The sequence below is a fragment of the Schistocerca cancellata genome, chromosome 8, assembly GCF_023864275.1.
Source record: "Schistocerca cancellata isolate TAMUIC-IGC-003103 chromosome 8, iqSchCanc2.1, whole genome shotgun sequence".
NCBI lineage: Eukaryota > Metazoa > Arthropoda > Insecta > Orthoptera > Acrididae > Schistocerca > Schistocerca cancellata.
Window position 1 is genome coordinate 401,580,603 of NC_064633.1, and position 24,005 is coordinate 401,604,607.

A 24,005-nucleotide genomic window follows, 5' to 3' on the forward strand; every position below is an offset into this window, starting at 1 on the left:
CTTATTCGCATGATCTTTACGGGGCGTGCATTTAAGCGAACAGAGAAATGTTTGTTTTGCTCTGAGGAACTGTTCGCGAAACACAGTGAGCGGGTTCTCCAAGAGTATCTACCAGTTAAGACAGCTCGATATTTGATTTACGTTCTCCTTCAACTCTGTAAAAATTCTCGCAAATGTGTGTATCTCTGTTTTTGAGGGATTACTCGTGTAATCGAAGGATATAACTCTTTTATGTTCCGTCAAGTGCGCAACAACCTAACAGCTTCTCATCAGTTTTGCATTTCTCTCCAGTTAGAGGAAATAGCAAAGTTTTGTAGCACGCTATTAATTTATCTAGATTCGTCAGTATATTGTTTAAGTGGTTACCGAAAAGAATTACACATACGTCACTTCGTGACCTGCGAAACTTCTGAGAATGAAAATACCGTTACCCGCTAAGACACTGTTGCGTCCTCTGTTAAACTGTATTAACAATTTTGATGGGAGGAATGGGCATGAATCATATTGATTAACCGTTAGCGGCACAGGTATGATTCGAAATCTGAAATCTACTCTGAAAACAGTGATGACTTCCTAGAAATAGGAACCATTTAAGTCTAAACATGAGAGCGGTGACTGTCATTGCTGTTGTTTAATACCGTTCACAATGAGTTGTTTGCACAACTTCGCTGTGTTCGGAGATTTTTAAGTGGCGCTTTTCTTGTGGTCAACGCTTTCTTCACCTGCATTTGGGACGTTTGTGTATTACGCAATGATACTCAGGAAATGATGTTAAAAACTTTGTCATTACAATATATTATATCCATGGCTATACCATCATTCTCCTGATTATTCAGTGTAAGCATTCATCCAGGGACTAAATAGTTAAACATTTAACACTCTTCAATTTTTTTAGGTTTTTGGACGAGACCAAATTAGAGGATGGACAGTTACCTATTCGCATGTTTCAAACCAACGACGGGAACTATAAGGTGGCTAAATAATCAAATTTTTCCTATTCATGGAAACACAATCCTGTGGATGCCTTGGGCAGATGGAGGGAGTATTTTGAAGAGTTGCTCAATGTAGGTGAAAATGCGATCAGTAATGTTTCAGATTTCGAGGTAGAATGGGATAGGAATGATGATGGAAATAGAATCACATTTGAGGAAGTGGAAAAAATGGTCAATAGATTGCAGTGCAATAAAGCGGCTGGGATGGATGAAATTAAGTCGGAACTCATCAAATACATGGAATGTCAGGTCTTAAATGGCTACACAGGATAATTGAAACGGCCTGGGAGTCGGGACAGGTTCCATCAGACTGGACAAAAGCAGTAATCACACCAATCTTTAAACATGGAAACAGAAAAGATTGTAACAACTACAGAGGTATCTCTTTAATCAGCGTTGTGGGTAAAATCTTCTCAGGTGTTGTTGAAAGGAAAGTGCGAGTATTAGTTGAGGACCAATTGGATGAAATTCAGTGTGGGTTTAGGCCTCTTAGAGGTTGTCAGGACCAGATCTTTAGCTTACGGCAAATAATGGAGAAGTGTTATGAGTGGAACAGGGAATTGTATCTATGCTTTATAGATCTAGAAAAGGCATATGACCGGGTTCCTAGGAGGAAGTTATTGTCTGTTCTACAAGCTTATGGAATAGGAGGCAAACTTTTGCAAGCAATTAAAGGTCTTTACATGGATAGTCAGGCAGCAGTTAGAGTTGACGGTAAATTGAGTTCATGGTTCAGAGTAGTTTCAGGGGTAAGACAAGGCTGCAACCTGTCTCCACTGTTGTTCATATTATTTATGGATCATATGTTGAAAACAATAGACTGGCTGGGTGAAATTAAGATATGTGAACACAAAATAAGCAGTCTCGCATATGCGGATGACTTGGTTGTGATGGCAGATTCGATTGAAAGTTTGCAAAGTAATATTTCAGAGCTAGATCAGAAGCGTAAGGACTATGGTATGAAGATTAGCATCTCCAAAACGAAAGTAATGTCAGTGGGAAAGAAATATAAACGGATTGAGTGCCAAATAGGAGGAACAAAGTTAGAACAGGTGGACGGTTTCAAGTACTTAGGATGCATATTCTCACAGGATGGCAACATAGTGAAAGAACTGGAAGCGAGGTGTAGCAAAGCTAATGCAGTGAGCGCTCAGCTACGATCTACTCTCTTCTGCAAGAAGGAAGTCAGTACCAAGACTAAGTTATCTGTGCACCGTTCAATCTTTCGACCAACTTTGTTGCATGGGAGCGAAAGCTGGGTGGATTCAGGTTACCTTATCAACAAGGTTGAGGTTACGAATATGAAAGTAGCTAGGATGATTGCAGGTACTAGTAGATGGGAACAATGGCAGGAGGGTGTCTACAATGAGGAAATCAAAGAAAAACTGGGAATGAACTCTATAGATGTAGCAGTCAGGGCGAACAGGCTTAGATGGTGGGGTCATGTTACACGCATGGGAGAAGCAAGGTTACCCAAGAGACTCATGGGTTCAGCAGTAGAGGGTAGGAGGAGTCGGGGCAGACCGAGGAGAAGGTACCTGGATTCGATTACGAACGATTTTGAAGTAATAGGTTTAACATCAGAAGAGGCAGCAATGTTAGCACTGAATAGGGGATCATGGAGGAACTGTATCAGGGGGGCTACGCTCCAGACTGAACGCTGAAAGGCATAATCAGTCTAAAATGATGATGATGATGATGATGATGATGATGATGGAAACACAAAAAATACTTTATACAGACATCTGAGCAAGTTTGTTACCTTAAAAATGTACTTATAGAGGGGAAATAAAACAACACTGAAATTCTGATTGGCCAGTGATAAGATATAGAAAGCAAAAGTTAGAAACCAATCTGTATTTAAAACAGTAAAACGACATGAAAGGGAGGCAGTACTTGGGAGGAGATTGAGACAGTATTATAGGCTGTATGACATTCTGTCAAAGATGGATAATGCCTAGAGAAGATGTTATAATCATCAACAAATATCAGCAGTGGGTAATGGAATCTACTTGACTTAAATAAAGGTGATGCTGGTAGAATTAGATTATAAAATGAGACGCTAGAAGTAGATGACAAAGTTTATTATTTGGACAGGAAAGTAAGTGACCACAGCCGAAATAGGATATAATGTGCAGACTAGCACTGCCAAAAAAAAGAGAAAAAAGTCAGTTACAAAATTAAGGATTAGGAAGTCTACTCTGAATGTATTTCTATGGAAAGTAGGCTTGTACGTAAATGAAGAAAGCTGGAAATGAGAAGGATACAACGAATGACCAGTTAATGAATCGAATTAGGGTAAAAGGAAGCCTGTGGCACAGTCTGTCTGAAGAATGGAGCGGTTGATTCGAAACATTCTGAGATATCAAGCAGTCATCAGTTTATTGTTGGTGGTAAGCCAGGAGCTTAAGAGTTGTCGAAGCAGACAAAGCGTGGTTAGCTGCATGAAGCCTTCCTTGGACAGAAGCCCATAACAACACGACATTTCTGCACCAGCGCAACACCGTTTCACACGATGTTGACAGAATCTTAACCTGCATGGGAGAAGTAATCACTACTAGGTAGAATGGAAAGATCATAATTGTGCAATAGGTTTGTGGGAAGAGCAAGAGGAAAGTTAAGAAAACATTTATTATTGCATCTAAGAGATAGGAGCACCAGCGATTTACTTCATGCCGCACCCTCTGATTTGGGCTAAACTCGTTCGGTATGTGTCAAAATCGTATAGTTTATTGCTGTGTTTTCTTCCCTACATTTATTACTTGTAATGACAGTGTTTCACAGTTATTGAAATATCATGTACAAATATTTAACACTGCTACTTGTTGACATATGTTGCTTTATATGTTACTTGGAAGTGAAGCTGCAACACTAAGACATACAAATAGGAACAATGAGAATAGCGCCAGTAAACGTGTGAAGGGAGCTCAGGCGAACACTATGAAACCAAGAGATGGATTAGCGGTCGGATATTCTACGTCGTTATTAAGGACAACTGAAAGTTGTACTTACCATGATTACAGTGTGTCAAGTAGTAACGAGTGGTGGATACTCTGCTCGAATTGGAAACGGCGTCTCCTCTTATAGACGCGCAACAAGCAGTGGACCCTTACAAACACATTAGTACGGGAAACGCCGATCATTACCTCGTGCAGATAGAGGGGAAGAGTCTCTGGCGCACAAACAGTTTGGTAAGAGCTTCACCTGTTCAAAACAAACCCTCCATCATTCCAGCGTACGAATTTCTACGGTCTGCCTACGGAAAGAAGGTATAGTTGTGTTACCACGTTAAATCAGCCACAACCTCATTCTACAGGAATTAGATGTACAGACCAGTAGAGTAATCAAGGTCACCGCAATCAAATCACTGACAGTGAGAAGCTAATACAACTGAGACATACACATCTCAAGACAGCTTACGATGATAGTATTTAGCTTTCACGGTGCGCGAATTTGGTGTTCACTGTGTAATATTAGTAACTTTCGCCTTACAAACATTAATATACGCTCAATAGTAAACGCCTGAAGGCCTACAGTTATCGAACAATTGTAAAGTAAAAGAAATGAACCACCGCATAGCAGCGACAGAATCTATTATTCTGTATCTTGATCATTCTTGCGCGGTGCCTGTAAATCTCTATGTAGATGTATCGATTAATGATATAAAAAAGAATTCTGTTGTTTCAAGACATATGAGGCACTGGGCACCTCACCTTCCTTTACTGATATTATTCCATGAAAGGCGGACGCGGACTTGCTTCGTTCCGCATCGGTATTTTATATTTTATGTGAAAATATTCAATAAATGTGCTAATTGTTATTTTCCAAACAGAAAACATGTAGTTTCTTGTAATTTATTACGAACAGACAGCATCAAGTGGACATTTTGACTGTTATGTATAAAATATTTAACCACAACGGTCATCTATTGTAATTTAATAAGGACGTAGCATTAAAAAAACGTGTGTTAAAGATAAGTGTGCTTATTTTAGTAAATTAACCTTGACGATATCCATCTCCTCATTTACTTGAATGATAATTGTTTTGTGTTAGTTCATCACCATAAATTACGATCACGCAGCGTGAGGCAGCATGAGGCAGAAGAAACACTATCGTTTTCCTATTATTTTTGAATCAGTTCTTTTCTTTAACTGTGTAGTGTTGCATGTCTTTTAACGTCTATAAATCTTCTGGTCCCTTAGTATTGTTCCGGGTATGACTAGATCGCAACTATAAAAATGCGCAGAAATGATAGTGTTTCTTCCGAAGGATCTCAAATAAATCAATCTGCTGCTCTTATTCAGGCATTTAATGCTCAACGTATGTTATTATAATAGTGTAATCAATCACTGATTCTGTTGCCAAGTGGCCCACCAAAATATTCACTTTTTCAACGTTTTTTCAAAAAAATATAAAATACTACTTAAAGGCTTAATTATGCGTCAGACATGGCTGCAAGTGTCGTAAATACTGCCGATGATACGTAACATTGCCATTATTGTTCAATCGATTGGAAAATAAATGGAAGAGGAAGATCGTTTGAGGCTTATATATGGCCGATATCGAAGCTCAGTGGCTTCATGTAGTTTTCATTATGCATTAAAGGTGCTAATTATGCAACAAAAGTCAATGGAATTTTAAAATTATATTGATGAATTACGTCAGTGTGCACACTTTCTACACTACAGAGAAACCTTATCAAATCCAAAGTGTGTGCTCCACAAAGTATGTATGTGCGTGCTTCCGTATGTATGTTGTATTATGTATGTTTATTATATAAACTTATACGCATACTTTACAATTCTAATCAAGGTCCTACATGTTACGTGTCAACGTTATCAATTGCTTTTACATCTATATGTACATACACGCTCTGCAAGGCGCTATACGATGGTTGGTGCAGGATACGTTGTTCCATTACTAATCGTTACCCTTCCTCTAATACTCGCAAATAGAGCGAGAGGAAACCGACTGTCTATACGCCTTCGTACCAGCCCCAATTTCTCTTACGTGACGTTCGTGGAACTCACGCGAAATGTACGTAGGTGGTAGTGGGATCGTTCAGCGGTCAACTTCAAACGCTAGTTTCCTAAATTTAATCAATAGTGTTCCTCGAAAATAAGGTCACCTACCCTCCAGGCATTACCTTTTGAGTTCACGAGGCGTCTCTGTACTACTTGCGTGTTAATCGAAAATACCGGTAAGAAATATGCCAGCTCACCTCTGAATTGCTTCGACGCCTCCCTTTTAATCCAACTTGGTGGGGGATCCCCGACACTCGAGCAGTACTCAACGATACGTCACACTAGTATTCTACGAGTATATGCGGTCTCCTCTACAAAAGCTTCCAAAAACTTTTCCAATGTACCGAAATCGACCCTTCGTTTTCCGCACTACTATCCTTACATGCTCACTGAATCTCATAGGTGGTTGAGTGTTTATTGTTGTCACGGGTAGTTTACCTTGCTGTGAAATTGAAGAAATGTCTTGAAGAAATGAGAAATTTCTTCAAGAAATGACTTGAAGAAATGAGTCTGTATGGGTGGAGGTTATACTTGACAAACCGAATAAATTACTCACTGATTCTCTCTACCGCTCGACTCCGATGGGACCCTGTTGAACAGTTCAAAGAAAACATGGGTCTCATTTCAAACAGGTACCCTAATCATACAGTTACGGTTGTCCGTGATTTCATTATACCCTCCATAAGTAGTCGAAAATACATGTTTAAAGCTGGTGGTAGGCATAAAACATAGACCTAAATCGTACTGAATGATTTCTCAGAGAATTATTTTCAACAGTTAGTTCAGGAGCCCTCTCGAAATGTAAATGGTTCTGAAAAAATATTCGTTCTCTTAGCAACAAATAATTCTGAGCAACTATGGAGTATCATGACACATACCGGGATTAGCAACCATATGTCTGTTGTAGCAAACGGAATACCGTAACATCCAAACCCATCGCCCGCATCTCGTGGTCGTGCGGTAGCGTTCTCGCTTCCCACGCCCGGGTTCCCGGGTTCGATTCCCGGCGGGGTCAGGGATTGTCTCTGCCTCGTGATGGCTGGGTGTTGTGTGCTGTCCTTACGTTAGTTAGGTTTAAGTAGTTTTAAGTTCTAGGGGACTGATGACCATAGATGTTAAGTCCCATAGTGCTCAGAGCCATTTGAACCAAACCCATCAAAAATAAACACAAAATACATCTGTTTAAAAAGGCGCATAAAAATTAGTTTGAGTGATGTAAGCTTAGACCACATGTGGTTTAAACTCAAAGAAATAGTATCGTTGGCAACTGAGAGATATAGCAAAAAAGTTAATTAATAAGGTATGGTACGATGCCCACGGTACACAAAACAGACGAACACTGTTGCAGAAGCTACGAAAAAAGAATGCCAAATTTCAGAGAACGCTAAATCCCAAAGATTGGCGAAGTTGTACCGAAGCTCGATATTTGAAGTGAACTTCAGTGCGAGGCGGTTTAAAAAGTTTCCAGAACGAAACTCGGTCTCGAAATCTAACAGAAAACTCAGTGACATTCTCGTCATATATAAAGTACACAACTGGCAATACGCAATCAATACCTTCACTGCGTAATAATAATTTTAGTGTTATTGATGACAGTGCCCCTACACCAGAGTTACTAAACACGCTTTCCCGAAATTGTTTCACCAAAGAAGAGGAAATAAACATTCCATAATTCGAATGTAGATCATCTGTCAATGTGAGTATCTAGATATCTTCGGTGTAGTGAAGCAATTTAAATCACTTAATGAAAACAATGTCTCCTATCCAGATCGTATACCCGTTAGGTTTCTTTCAGAGTATGCTGATACAGTAGCTCAGTACTTAGCACTTGTATACAACTTCTCGCTAGGTGGAATATCCATACCTAAAGGCTGGAAACTTCCGGAGGTCACACCAGTACCCCAGGATGAAAATAGGTGTAATCCGCTAAATTACGGACCCATATCACTAACGTCGATTAGCGGCTGGATTTTGGAACATTCGAACATTGTGAATTACCTCTAAGGAAACGATTTATTGACAAATATACATCAAGGATTCAGAAAACAGTGTTCTTGTGAAACACAGCTAGCTCTTTATTCCCATGAAGTATTGAGTGCTGTCGACAGAAGATATCAAAATGCTGCTATAGTTTTAGATTTCCAGAAGGTTTTCGACACCGTTCATCACAAGCGGCGTCTAATCAGATTCCGAGCCCATGGAGTATCGTCTCAGTTATGCGACTGGATTCGTCATTTCCCTTCAGAAAGGCCACAGTTCGTAGTAAATGACGGAAAGTTATCGAGTAACTTCAGTTACACGGTAAATCATACATATCTAAAGGCTGTAAATTCAACTAAATACTTAGGAATTACGGTTGGGAATAACTTCAGATGGAAAGCTTACATAGATAATGTTGCGAGGGAAACTAACCAAACATTGTGATTAACTGGCAGAACACTCACAAAATGCAACCGGTCTACTACAGAGACTGGAATACAGTAAGTTCGTTCGCCCTCTTCTGGAATAATGCTGTGCGGTGTGGGATCCACAATAGATAGGATTAGCGGAGAGCACTGAAACAGATCAAAGAAGAGAAGTACGTTTTGAATTATGGGCAGTTAGGGAAGAAAGTTAAACCTAAGGTGGTCTTCGTTGAGGCAGGATCTTCTCTCCAAATATTCTTCACCAACTTTATCCTCACAGTGTATTTTGTAGATGCCGACCTACTTAGGGGGAAACGGTCATCAGATTTAAATAAGAGAAATCAGAGCGAGCACAGAAAGATGTAAGAGATTTTTTTCCCAGCTCGTTTAAAGAGTGGTACAGTAGAGAGACAGCTCGAAAGTGGAACGATGAACTTTCGGTCATGTACTTTATTGTGAATTGCTGAGTGGTGATTTAAATTTAGCTATCTCTTAGCCACTTCACATGTATATATTTAATCGTCCTGACTGTGGTAAAAAGCGCACAACTAATAACGTATTGAAACGGATCTGACGCTGTTTATCAAGTGTCTGCAGAAGAATTCAATGATTTCTTCTCAACAGCTATAAACTGCCACGCAGCGACAAATTACCAGCCCCAAGATATCAATCTCTCGAGAGACAAGTTTTACCTAAAACATGTAACTACTGGCACAGTACACAAGGCAATTATGAGAATCTCTTCCGAGGCAGTAGGAAATGATGGAGTGAGCATTGGCATGATTAAGAACGTCGTAGACACTATTACTCCAGTTATCAAAGACATCTTCAACCTGTCTCTTGTCAGTAGTACATATCCTACTGAGTGGAAGCAAAGTTTAATTCAACCTTTACCCAAGACTGACAACCCTAAGTCGCCAGGTGATTACAGGCTGATCAGCATACTACCTGCAATATCTAAAGCCCTAGAATACATCGTCCATGAACAGCTGACGGATTACCTCAAAACTCATAACATCCACAACAAATATCAGTCAGGCTTTCGAAAGCACCATAGTACAGCAACTGCATTAATCAAAGTAACTGATGACATTAAACATGCTATGGACAGACGTGAAGCTACCATCCTAACACTGCTTGACTTTAGCAAGGCTTTTGATACAGTTGACTTTGATATATTACTAATTAAAATGAAACAGCTGAATTTCTCAAACAGCGCTATACACTGGTTCGACAGCTACCTCAAAAACAGAAGTCAACAAGTCATTTGTGGGTCGGAAAAGTCTTCATGGAAAAACGTGCGCTCTGGAGTTCCCCAAGGCTCCGTCCTTGGTCCATTACTCTTCTCACTGTACATTAACGATATTTCTTCAGTGATTCACTCCTGCAACTACCATCTATATGCCGACGACATCCAACTGTACATAAGTGCAAGCCCCAAGAACATTGCTGACGCAGTAGCGAGTATGAACGCAGATCTTTGCTCTGTTTCTCGATGGGCACAGAACCTAGGTCTGAAACTAAACCCCAAGAAATCCCAGGTCATACTTATATCTCATCCAAAGTTAATCAGTCGGTACTTTCGCGAAACAGTCCCTCAAATACTCCTCAATGGTACCCTACTACCATACCAAAAAACAGTAAAAGACCTTGGAATAATCTTGGATGAACACCTAAACTGGGAAGAACAAACAGTCACGGCTTGCCGGAAATCGCTCTCCTCCCTACATGCAATTCAAAAATTTAGAAAAATATTTCCAACCCATGTTAAACAAAAATTAGTCCAAACACTAGTCTTGCCTAATCTTTACTACTGTGATGTAGTTCAACACGGCACAAATAGTGAAAATTCGAGATGCCTCGAGCTAGTGACGAATGCTTGCGTTAGATACGTATGCAATATACGGTTGTATGATCATATCAGTCCTTCATACTCCCAGCTAGGTTGGATACGCCCACATAAGGCACGCGATCTCCACACGATGTGCATACTTCAACGATTTCTTAGCCACTGGTGCCCCCAATACTTATCTTCTCACATTAAACACCTATCATCATTCCACAACCGCAATACCAGATCGGATACATCTAGCATCTTGGCTGTACCTTTACATAACACAAAATCTTTCTCTGTGTCATTCTCCATCTCAGCCATACGACTATGGAAAGCGCTCCCCTGTGATCTGCGTCTTATCCAGAACCACTTAACATTCAAGAGGGAACTCAAGACTTACATATTAGGGACGGTATAGCCACCATTGTCGTGCCCCTCTCATCTTTTTCCTTCTCCTCTCCATCATAGCTTCAAATTTTACCATTCTATTTCTCCTCCTCTAACTTATCTACCTTTTTTATATCTCTTTCACCCCATTCTATCGTCTTATGTCTCTGCTTGATGAGAATAACTCACAAGCTGCAAGAATATAACGAGAAAATTCCCAACTAGCAATAGGATTGACATTCATAAAAGAAAAAATATGTTCACTTTCCTATACATAGTCATTACTATTACTTTTTGATTGTTATAATTATCATTGTAGTACTTTTATAATCTCTAATTTTTTTCTGTAACATTAATACTGTATAACATGTTATATGTCCTTAATGTTCTGTAGAAACTGAAATTTGTTGAATCTGAGTATGCCTGGTTAAGTGTAAGAGAGGGCCTGAAGGCCCTAATCTTGCCAGGTAAAATAAATGCATAAATAAAATAAATAAATAAATAAATAAATAAAGGGACTGTTTTTCCTACTATTTTGCATTGACAAACTTTTTCTACATTTAGAGCTAGTTGCCATTCATCAAAACAAACGGGAAATTATGCGTATGTCATTTCGTATTGTCCCACAGTCACTCAACGACGACACCTTCCTGTACGCCACAGAGTCATCAGGAAGCAGCCGCAGAACTGTGCTTGTCTTGGCTGTCAGATCATAGGTGTGTCTAGAGAGTACATCGAGCCTATCACACTTCTCTGGGGCACTCCTGACGATAATCCCTTCTCTCATGAACACTTGCCGTCGAGGGCAATATACTACGTCGCATTGATAAAGACGCCTTCTAACCACCTGTCCAGTTGCGTACTGATTTATAGCCTCAACGAAAACAATCTTAGTGTGTCCTGGAAGCAACACAATGCACTCTTTGAAGCCTTTTAGGTAGCGTAGAACTGACAACAAATGGACATACGATTCTCAATCGCTAACGCAAGTCATGACAGAGAAGTGGTATGTTTGTGACAGTCTGTGGAGGGGCACCAGGTCTCCACCAACGGCCGCCAGAGACAACTACCAGTTCACAGAGCCTGCAGAACAGCTTCACCAGAAGTGGCACCTAGCACAGGAACTGCTTTGATACGCCAGGCACGTGATCGCAAATAGTTCTGGCAGATACCTCAACCACTGCCGGCAAAAGGCAGTTCGACACACCGCTTGGAAGGATACAGAGCTGTCATCCTGACCGCCACGGCCAGACAACGCTTCTAGCTGGTCGATCTCTTGTAGATGGATTTGGTATTGTCAATGAATCTCTTGATACTGTAGAATTGATTATTGTTTTCGCTCCCCGTGAAGAGTCAGGAGCCGGCCGCGGTGGTCTAGCGGTTCTAGGCGCTCAGTCCGGAACCGCGCGACTGCTACGGTCGCAGGTTCGAATCCTGCCTCGGGCGTGGATGTGTGTGATGTCCTTAGGTTAGTTAGGTTTAAGTAGTTCTAAGTTCTAGGGGACTGATGACCACAGATGTTAAGTCCCATAGTGCTCAGAGCCATTTGAACTATTTGAAGAGTCAGGTCCTATATACTATTATTTGGTATTTTGTATTTACGTCGATCTGCTGCTGGGATCGAGTCTGTTGTTATTTTGGAGACTGTATTATTGTTTCGTCTTGGGGAATCCAATAAATTGTTTTCTGGCGTGTTTTCCGCATTTCTATTCTGCTAGCGCAGATACTTCAGGTGTAACGTAGAAATCATCATCCTCGTAGATGGTTAGTTCTCGTTTATGTGGCCTAATGATGAATGAGTGGCTTGCGCTACATATGGGGTACCTGAACAAACTTGCAGACTCAATCATTCGTCGATATGAGACCATTATGAAGTCTTGAACTTGTGGTATATGGTGTTAGCGTGTTATCTCCTGGAACTGACTAATATTTTGTTCTGTGTGCTTATTAATATTTCATAGATCACACTGAAAAAGAGCCTGTTGGTCGTTTAAGGTAATAAGTATCAAGTGGAGTATATTTATAAACGTTAGGAGTCACAATGATCTAAAAGAGCTATAATTCTCTATATATGCTTCATACAGGGTGTTTCAAAAATGACCGGTATATTTGAAACGGCAATAAAAACTAAACAAGCAGCGATAGAAATACACCGTTTGTTGCAATTTGCTTGGGACAACAGTACTTTTTCAGGCGGACAAACTTTCGAAATTACAGTAGTTACAATTTTCAACAACAGATGGCGCTGCAAGTGATGTGAAAGATATAGAAGACAACTCAGTCTGTGGGTGCGCCATTCTGTACGTCGTCTTTCTGCTGTAAGCGTGTGCTGTTCACAACGTGCAAGTGTGCTGTGGACAACATGGTTTATTCCTTAGAACAGAGGATTTTTCTGGTGTTGGAATTCCACCGCCTAGAACACAGTGTTGTTGCAACAAGACGAAGTTTTCAACGAAGGTTTAATGTAACCACAGGACCGAAAAGCGATACAATAAAGGATCTGTTTGAAAAATTTCAACGGACTGGGAACGTGACGGATGAACGTGCTGGAAAGGTAGGGCGACCGCTTACGGCAACCACAGAGGGCAACGCGCAGCTAGTGCAGCAGGTGATCCAACAGCGGCCTCGGGTTTCCGTCCGCCGTGTTGCAGCTGCGGTCCAAATGACGCCAACGTCCATGTATCGTCTCATGCGCCAGAGTTTACACCTCTATCCATACAAAATTCAAATGCGGCAACCCCTCAGCGCCGCTACCATTGCTGCACGAGAGACATTCGCTAACGATATAGTGCACAGGATTGATGACGGCGATATGCATGTGGGCAGCATTTGGTTTACTGACGAAGCATATTTTGACCAGGACGGCTTCGTCAATAAACAGACCTGGCGCATATGGGGAACCGAAAAGCCCCATGTTGCAGTCCCATCGTCCCTGCATCCTCAAAAAGTACTGGTCTGGGCCGCCATTTCTTCCAAAGGAATCATTGGCCCATTTTTCAGATCCGAAACGATTACTGCATCACGCTATCTGGACATTCTTCATGAATTTGTGGCGGTACAAACTGCCTTAGACGACACTGCGAATACCTCGTGGTTTATGCAAGATGGTGCCCGGCCACATCGCACGGCCGACGTCTTTAATTTCCTGAATGAATATTTCGATGATCGTGTGATTGCTTTGGGCTATCCGAAACATACAGGAGGCGGCGTGGATTGGCCTCCCTATTCGCCAGACATGAACCCCTGTGACTTCTTTCTATGGGGACACTTGAAAGACCAGGTGTACCGCCAGAATCCAGAAACAATTGAACAGCTGAAGCAGTACATCTCATCTGCATGTGAAGCCATTCCGCCAGACGCGTTGTCAAAGGTTTCGGGTAATTTCATTCAGAGACTACGCCATATTATTGCTACGCATGGTGGATATGTGGAAAATATCGTAGTATAGAGTTTCCCAGACCGCAGCGCCATCTGTTGTTGACAATTGTAACTACTGTAATTTCGAAAGTTTGTCTGCCTGAAAATGTACTGTTGTCCCAAGCATATTGCAACAAACGGTGTATTTCTATCGCTGCTCGTTTAGTTTGTATTGGCGTTTCAAATATACCGGTCATTTTTGAAACACCCTGTACATATCATGTGTTGCTGTGGACTTCAGGAATAAAATTTGTCTGATGCAACTCTCCATGATAGCCTAATCAGAACATGTCCCTTTATTTCTACATAACTAGTAGTCTATATTTAACCTACTGCAGGACTCCTCCAGTCCTACCCCCTGCCTTTCTTATACATGCATAATTATTCCCGATACCAAATTAACTATTTTAGATGCTTCTGAATGTGCCCCATCAACGTATCCGTAATTTTTTCAAGTTTTATCAGTAAGCTCTTTCCTTCGTGATTCAACTGAATATTTCTTAATTAGCCATACGATTAATCATGCTTCAGTGACGTCAAAAGTCGAAAACTTCCATTCCGGTCTTGTATGTAAGGTTCATCGTTCACGTTTCACTTACATATAAAGCTATACTCCAAAGAAGAACTTTCAGAAAAGGCTTCATAATATTTTAATATCTGATTGATGACGATAATTTTGCTTTGCAAAAACAGATTTTCTTGGCATTGCGGAATGTATTTAATACCCTCTACTTTTCTGCAGTCGTCTGGTATCTTGTGGCCAAAATAATTATCTACAGCATTATACTTCTCATTTCGTATACTATTTGACAGTGTCATCACCTGACTTCACTGGTGTAGACTCCATTCTATTCTTCAACTTATAATCTTATAATATTTTTCAAGTCCCTCTCAGTTTTTCCCGTGCTCCCGGCATGGCAGAATTGAACATCAGCGGCCAACTTTAAAGCTTTTATTTCTTCACCCACATCTTCAATCCTCTCTTCGTAATTGCTCATCAGTTTCCTTTACTGGATGACCCACGTGCAGAATGAAAAATATTGGCGAATGCCTAAAACAGTGAAACACTTTCTCGCCAAGTAGCGCCTGTGTATGTCATTCGATCCAGTAATTCTTCTTTGATTCCGTACTAATTGTACATACCTCATAATCTCCGTATTTTCATAAATATAGACGTACAATGAGCAGCAGAAAATAGCTTTTAGAAAGTTCTTCTTCACGAAAAAATGTATTCTATTTTGTACAACTCGTACCGATGATGCACGTCGCTTACTTATCTCCCTCAACTAGCGTTTTTGGATGGGCGTGTATCGAATTTACATCCGGTTTACCATGAGCGAGGATTCACACATTTTCTCTGAACCACTGTAAATCAGTTCCGCTGTGCTTCTTTGATGGACGTGGCGAATTTCTCATTCAGTTACAGTTTGTCCTCTGTCTCCGACAATTCCAACGGGACGATACTTTCCAACTTTACAATGTTAATTATCTGAACTAATAATATGGCCCTAAAATTTTCGCAACCTTACTTCTACTGCGGCTCATATACACTGAACAGCAGCCTAAGAAACTGGTACACCGGCATAATATCGTGTAGGGCCTCTGCGACGACGCAGAAGTGCCGCAGCACGACGTGGCATGGACTTTAATGTCTGAAGTAGTGCTGGAGGGGAGTGACACCATGAATCCTGCAATACTGTCCATAAATCCGTTACCGTAAGAGGTGGTGGAGATCTCTTCTGAACAGCACGTTGCAAGGCATCCCAGACACGCTCAATATAGTAAAATCTTATATTGCACGGACATGCCGAACCGTGCAAAAACGTTGCGTCGAACACCATCGTCATACACGCCTGGGGCAACCTGATAAATCAGCGTTAGCGAAGTATTGCCTGGACACGGGACATCGTATGTTTTACGAACAGACGGATGTTTTATCCGCAGCGTAATCTTTCTGGGACTGTGTTGTTAAGGAGGCCATACATATCCGTACGGCGGACAATCTTATCAACAGGGATGCAGGTTTTCAACTAAGCGCCGCCTGTAGTCCAGCACTGGCTGCCATTTAAACAGGGAAAACAAGAACTTCCTATTCATCAAGTGACGCAACGCACAAATGAGATTTAGTTCAGACTTTAACCGCAGAAGCGTCCGGCAGCATAGTCGTAGCCCATAGCGTACGCGCGGACGGCCTTTCTGCGGATCCCAGCAGGGGGCACCAGGAGCGCCGCTTTCCTCCAACTACGAGCGTCTTCCCGCGCACACGTATTGCCTGCTCCCGGCACCATAAATTTCGACGCCGCCGGTCGATTAGCTCCTTTGTTATGCCCATCCGGCATGGATCCCCACCCCCGCTACCTTTTACAAATCCCTCCAAATCCTTGAACGCCTTGCTCTCCGCCTGGCCTATCGCATCCGTCTCCCCTCCCCCACGCGGATCCTCTACGATCTCATCCCCTTCCCCCACCTTCTCCTCTTCCTTGAAAGGATACGGATCCTGTACACCTCCCGCAAACTCGATCCTCCTCACCCACTCGTCACCCCGCTCCTCTCCCACCCCCGCCCGCTGCCACGCCTGTATTCCCACGTCCCACCCGGTCTCCATCTCTCCACCCTCCTTACCCTCTCACGAGGTGGCTTCCGCCAGCTCCCCCTCCCCGATGATGTCCTCCTCCCTTCCATTTACCCCTCCTATCAACTTTGATCCTCCCCCACACTCCCTGTTTCATTTCCTTTAGGCACCCTCCCTCCCTTCTCTTTCCTTTTTCCCCCATCCCCCGTCCTCCACCCCTCTTCCCCCGGGCTTCCCCTCCCCCCTCCCCCCTCCTCCCTCCCCCACTCACCCCTGCCCATGGCATCTCTGCTCTCCCCTCTCCCTCTCCCACTTCCCCTCCTCCTCCTCCTCTCTTGGCAGGTCCCCGGACTCGCACACGCTCTGTGAACATTCGCGCGCCGGAGATCGTCGCCATCAGTGTCTCGTGTGTGTGCCTTCGTCTGTGTTTAGTGTTCTTTCGTCGTCGCGCCTCCTCTGTTCACGTGTTCCGTCGCCGCCTTCCGTGTTTTGTGCGCCGTGTCAACTAGTGTCAGTGATGTTTTTTCGTCAGGCGTGAACGGCTCTGTGTTTTTTTGTTTTTTGGTGTCTACATTGTTATGCCCACCATTTTTGATTGGATTCTCTGTGTCCCCTCTATTTTATTGTAAATCTCAAGGCTGAAGAGCGGCGTACTCAGCTGCTGACAGCCCGCCTTGTGTAAGGTGATAAAAATTACAATAAAGAAAAAAAAAAAGTCGATTAGCATCAGTCGCGCCTTGCAGCAGTAACAGCAGCAAATACCACCACCTGATGAAGTCGGGCAGTTGCATCGCTGAAATATTGTGTGAGTTACAAAAAAAAAAAAAAAAAAAAAAAAAAAAAAAAAAAAAAAAAAAAAAAGGCTCTGAGCACTATGGGACTTAACAAAAATGGTTCAAATGGCTCTGAGCACTATGGGACTTAACAGCTGTGGTCATCAGTCCCCTAGAACTTAGAACTACTTAAACCTAACTAACCTAAGGACATCACACACATCCATGCCCGAGGCAGGATTCGAACCTGCGACTGTAGCAATCGCGCGGCTCCGGACTGCGCGCCTAGAACCGCGAGACCAGGGACTTAATATCTGATGCCATCAGTCCCCTAGAACTTAGAACTAATTAAACCTAACTAACCTAAGGACATCACACGTATCCATGCCCAAGTCAGGATTCGAACCTGCGACCGTAGCAGTAGCGTGGTTCCGGACTGAAGCGCCTAGAACCGCACGGCCACCGCGGCCGGCGTGCGAGTTACGCAATATGATCTGGAGCAGACCCTAAAGCGTATTTGCATTACATCCGTCGACAGAAAACAAATGAAAACTCATTGAGTCCAACGTCGGAGAAAGGCAATTTTGAAGAGATCACTTGTTAGGACAATTCCTGAGGCATCAAAGAATTGTCAGACTGGTAATGGAGGTAGGTGTACGTGTTTGTGTGAGGAGGGGCGTAACGTTTCTTGGATTGACTTCAGTTAACAGTTACGAAAGAATACAGAGATAAAGATGTTTACACATGATACACTAGCCTAGGGAGCTGCATCATTCCTGTCTTCAGACGTAACACCACTGCAACGTCAGTTTCAACAGTTGGTTGCGCTGGGGAAGTCTCCTACAGTAATATGACCAAGCAGGTATTGGCCAGCTTGTCGTTACTGACGCCAGCGTCACCAGACGGGTCAAGAGCTATCTGAAGATGATACTAACGTCGAAGCCGTTAATAAGCATAAAAGTTGTTTGAGACTGAGACAGGAAATAAAATTGTTTTGTTCATATTATTTTGGTACCTAACCTCCATCTCTGCTCCTACGAAATATAGACAAATTTTTACTTGCGGAATCTCTTATTTCCAACAGTTAGCCTTATCTGTCTCATGGAAGGAACAGCTCGCAGGAGCGTCAGTACTAGCTCTGGCTCTGAGCACTATCGGACTTCACTGCTGAGGTCATCAGTTCCCTAGAAAATAGAACTACTTAAACCGAACTAACCTAAGGACATCACACACATCCACGCCCGAGGCAGGATTAGAACCTGCGACCGTAGCGGTCGCGCGGTTACAGACTGTAACGCCTAGAAACGCTCGGCCACTCCGGCCGGCTCAGTACTAGCCGTCAAGCCGTTGCATGTCTTTTCAAGTCGTAGAATGGTTACCCTTAATGCATCCTACTGTCAAAGTAATTCCCTTTCGAATTCAGCAGTTGTCAGTATCGACGGTGTTCGGCTGCAATACCTCGCTATAGACTTTCTCAAGCATGTTTAGCTAGAGTTAAGTTGAGAGAACTGGCTGGTCTCTCTAGACGATGACCTGATGATGTTGGCAGTCATCCGCTTTTAAAGCACTGTGGCGTCACCAGACATAAACGAGGTACTTGAATAATATTGATTAAAACAAACAGCAGTATTGGAATCCCAAGTCGTTTATTTAAAACATGCTTCCACTTTTTTAGGCTCTAAGTGTTACCTGCCTGCGGTTGTCGTCTGACTGTGCTTGAGTTGTTACTGATAAGAAGATCTGGAATCTAGTTGCGTTTTCCCCACTGTACGCGACTTTGTTGGTTGCACACGCTCGCGTACATATTTAATCACTGTTTCCATTTGAAGACTCCTTTAGTATTTGTCTTTGATTTTCGTACGTTGATGGTAGGTTAGATTTAGGACCTGAAGATCACACTTTTTTACGTCGAAACTGATGGCATGTTTTGAACATTCAACGTTGGATTTTAATGTGGGTGTTGGTTTGAATTATCATTATTTAACAACCTAATGTCCGGCTGATGGCCCACTTTCCTTCATGGATTACCAGAGACGTAAAAGAGTCCATGTGCACGTTCCGGGGGAGGATAATATCCTTGGAAGGCACGGCACCCACAAAAAGCAGATGAATTCCAGAATGAGATTTACACTCTGCAGCGGAGTGTGAGCTGATATGAAACTTCCTGGCAGATTAGAACTGTTTGCCGGGCCGAAACTCGAACTCGGGACCTTTGCCTTTCGCGGGCAAGTGCTCTACCATCTGAGCTACCCAAGCACGACTCACGACACGTCCTTACGGCTTCAGTTCTGCCAGTACCTCGCCTCCTACCTCCCAAACTTTAGAGAAGCTCTTCAGCGAACCACGCAGAAATAGCACTCCTGAGGGAAAGGATATTGCGAAGATATGGCTTAGCCACAGCCTGGGAGATGTTTCCAGAATGAGATTTTCACTCTGGAGCAGAGTGTGCCTGATGTGAAACTTCCTATCAGATTAAAACTCTGTGGCGGGCCGAGACTCGAACTCGGGACCTATGCCATTCGCGGTCAAGTGCTCTAGTTACTTCTGCATGGTTCGCAGAAGAGCTTCTGTGAAGTTTGGAAGGTAGGAGATGAGGCACTGACAGAACTGAAGCTGTGAGGACTGGTCGTGAGTCGTGCTTGGGTAGCTCAGATGGTAGAGCACTTGCCCGCGAAAGAGAAAGTTCCGGAGTCTCGGCCCAGCACACAGTTGTAATCTGCCAGGAAGTGTCATATCAGCGCGCACTCCGCTGCAGGGTGAAAATCTCATTCTGAAAATCTCCCCCAGGCTGTGGCTAAGCCATGTCTCCGCAATATCATTTCTTCCAGGAGTGCTACTTCTGCAAAGGGGAGAAGAGAAATTTGTCGTACAACCTGACCAAAAGAAGGGATCAGTTGGCTGGATACATTCTGAGACATCAAGCGATCACCAGCAGTCTTCGGACTAAAGATTATAACAAAACAAGAAACAATTGAATTTAAGACAGGTTCATGAAAATAATAACATAGTAATCTGCACGTTAAATACGCCAACTATTTGCTCGTAATGATCCAAAAACTCTATGACTATCGTAAAAAAACTTTATGTTAAAGTAATTGGATAGCAAAGATCCACACAAGTCAGAATTTTAGTAACAATAACAATGTTGAAGTCTCGGGTGGGAACCCGACAATCTTGGTTACAAGAATTCACAATATAAGGCAGAATATATCAAGAAGTGTGTTTATGCATAAAAGGGCGGCATAAAATATCTGAAACGTTTCTCTTCTACACTTGCTAAAGGAGGAGCCTGACAAACTCGTGAAGTCGCAGGCGTTCTACCTACAACGCGTATATGGAGATGGGGCAGGTAACAGAAACCTTAGAGCGGTAAGGTGCTTGGAGCTAAATTTTGACATTTGCACCAGAAAAGACTTTTTTCTAAAAGAATCAGCTAAAACTTATTACTATAAAAATTCAGGTATTCCACTTTGCACTGCATTAGGAAACGCTTGCTTATGGCAATATAATGAATGACCATTACAGCAACTTTTAAAAAATTGAGAGGTTGAGAGTGCTACTTAGTGAGTAATAATAATTTAGCAAATAAGTTCTCTACAAAATAGTATTCAAATAACTGAATAAGAATTTATAAACACTCAGATATCAATAACATAATTACATGAGGTTTGTAGAGGTGAAATTTAATTAGTTGGAGATTTTGCTATTCCTGGTGTTCAGTCCATATCAGACAGAAAATACTAAAACAGAGAAAGAAATTACAGTAGACGTGTTGATGAGAAGCAGCATTCATGTTATTTTAAGAATCGGCACAGGTCAACCAATGAACGGTCATAACAAACGACTATAAGAATAAGTCGGCACAATACAAATTACAAGTACAAAACCCTCCGTTGCTCGCGCGGATAACACTCGTCATCCACATGAATTTACCGCTCAATTTTGTCTGACGGGGCTGGACTGAGTTCGGGCCATTTTCCGTACCTTTCTGTTAACTCTCCGACTGTTAGCTCCTGTCATTGTTGGCTTTCAGTTACGAATGATATATTGTTTATAAAACGTTATTATAATAGTGAGGACACTGGCCATCCGCTGGAGCTCTACTGCCACCATCTGAAACAAAGTAAGTCTATATTAGTTTGATGCTTTCCTAGATTCAATTGATCTTTCATGTATGCCAATTTAGGGGTACTGAAACTGATTACAGTTACCTTCCGTGTTACTTAGTTTTCTCTTCATTTTTAGATTGCCCTCTTGATGACTGGGTGTTGTGTGCTGTCCTTAGGTTAGTTAGGTTTAAGTAGTTCTAAGTTCTAGGGGACTGATGACCATAGATGTTAAGTCCCATAGTGCTCAGAGCCATTTTTAAATTGTGGAAGAAATGTCGAAGGCAAAGAAACCTCGGATAGATTTTAGTAGAGATCCTAATGTATGGTTGTAATGATTCAATGAGCTGAGTGATGAAGATGCTCACAGTGATAGCGCTGACTCAGAGACGATTGTGTTCGTGTAAGCGCTCATGATTCATGGCCAGAACAAGGAGCGTCAGGTAATGATGAGTATGAGTCACAGGAAGACGTAGCTTAAGAGGATGCATTTTTTTTAGGGAGAGTTGGACTAACTAAATGAAGAAAAATAATTATCCTACAAATGTTACAAGCAGATCGTGTAATATTATTATGCATTTGCCTGGACCAAACAATCAAGCTCGTATAAAAAAGACAGAAATAGAAATCCTGAATTTGTTCTTGGATGGAAACATAATAAGCATTGTTTGCAACATTCAATAATGTGTACATCAATGAAGTTCATGGTATCTTCTCTAGGTAAATGGATGCCAAAGAAACAGATACGACAGTGGTCAGAGTTTTCTTTGATTTGTTATATCTGTTTGGATCCGTGAGATGTTATTGGAAGAATGTACGGAAATTGTGGGATAACTCGAAGGGAAACGGACTGGAATCGTGTTATTTATACCGCTTCATGTTTCTGTTGAGATGCGTGAGGTTTGATAGTATCCGTGGTAGAGGTGTTCGTAGAGAGATTGACAAGTTAGCTGATATCAGAGAGATAATTAAACTATTCACGAGCAATTGCCAAAAATATTTTTCACCTAGTGAATATCTTACTGTTGACGAACTGCGTTTGGCATTTAAAGGAAACTGCCTATTCAGCCAAAATATTCCTAGCAAACCTAAAAAGTATCAGTTAAAAGTGTTTGCTATGGTTGATGTAAAAACACTTAAGTCGGTAAGCAACCAGATGGACGATATAATGCCAGTAATTCAACTGAAGATACTGTTCTTCGAATGGTCGAACCAGTACAAGGAACAAGCAGAAATACATGATGTACATAAAGTCCGGGAACACTTTGAATTCTTTATTGCACAAGAACTAAACATTGTACAGAAGTCATACGTATTGTATTTTGAAGAGAAACTCTCAAAGTTTTTGTTACAAACATTCGATATGCAAACCATGAGTGACCCGGCAGACGTCAATACGGTAATCGAATTCTCGCTATACCCGTCCCAGCATGGCATCGTCGACTGTGACAGTTACTTCCCGTTTTCTCTGCTGGAGCTCTGCTACATCCCGTGGTAGAGGCGGTACATGCATCAGATCTTTAATGTGTTCTTGTTGGTGGCTTCTTGGTTCTAAATATCTGTTGAACAGCTGTAGCACACTTCTTTCTCTCGAACACCAACAAACAGAATGCTCGCTCCGTACATGAACTCGCCATGTTTGCGACTAGCGCTGACTATCGGCAAATTACCAAACTACGCTGTGGCGGTATACATGAAAAAAAATTTCAGGGTTTCTCTTCAAAATGGCATATGTATGATGTCAATACAATGTTTGGTTCTTGTGCAATAAATCATTGGAAGTGTTCCCGGACTTTATGTGCTGCCTGGTTACTGGTGACAGCTGGTTAACCAGTTTGTCTATAGTCAAGAAACTTCAGATGAAGAAACTGACATACGTGGGAACAGTACGAAAAAACAAGAGAGAAGTGCCACAAGAATTTGAAGAATTTTTACCAAAAAGAGAAAGGGAGCTAAGATAATCCATCTTTGGATTTAGACAGGATTGTTCATTGGTTTCATACTGTCCAAAGAAAAAACAGTGATGGTATTGTCAAGCAAGCATTTCGATGACGCTGTACGCCGTTCAACAAGGTAACAAAATAAACCTGAAGTGATAACATTCTGGTACATGCCAAAGTGGGGCTAGATATTTCAGATCAGTTTTGTCAGACGAACTATGTGTCACGTAATACAAGAAGGAGGCCCAAGGTACTGTTGTACAATATGTTGAACATTGCAGCCGTAAATGCTTTATGGACATATAAATATCACTGGATTGCTTGATATCAGGTTGTAAAAAGGGTTGATTTTATAGAAAAAATTAACTGGGAACTGATAAGGCCTCAAATAGATGGACGTTCCCTTACTGAAAGTCTTTCATGTCAATTTCGGAAGAGGGCTAAATTACTGTTAGGCACTCAAGAAATTGTGAAACAGCCAGAAAAGTCAACTGGATCACATGGAAGGTGTTACATATGTGGGAGAGCACGAAGTAAAACAACTCGTAGGTGGTG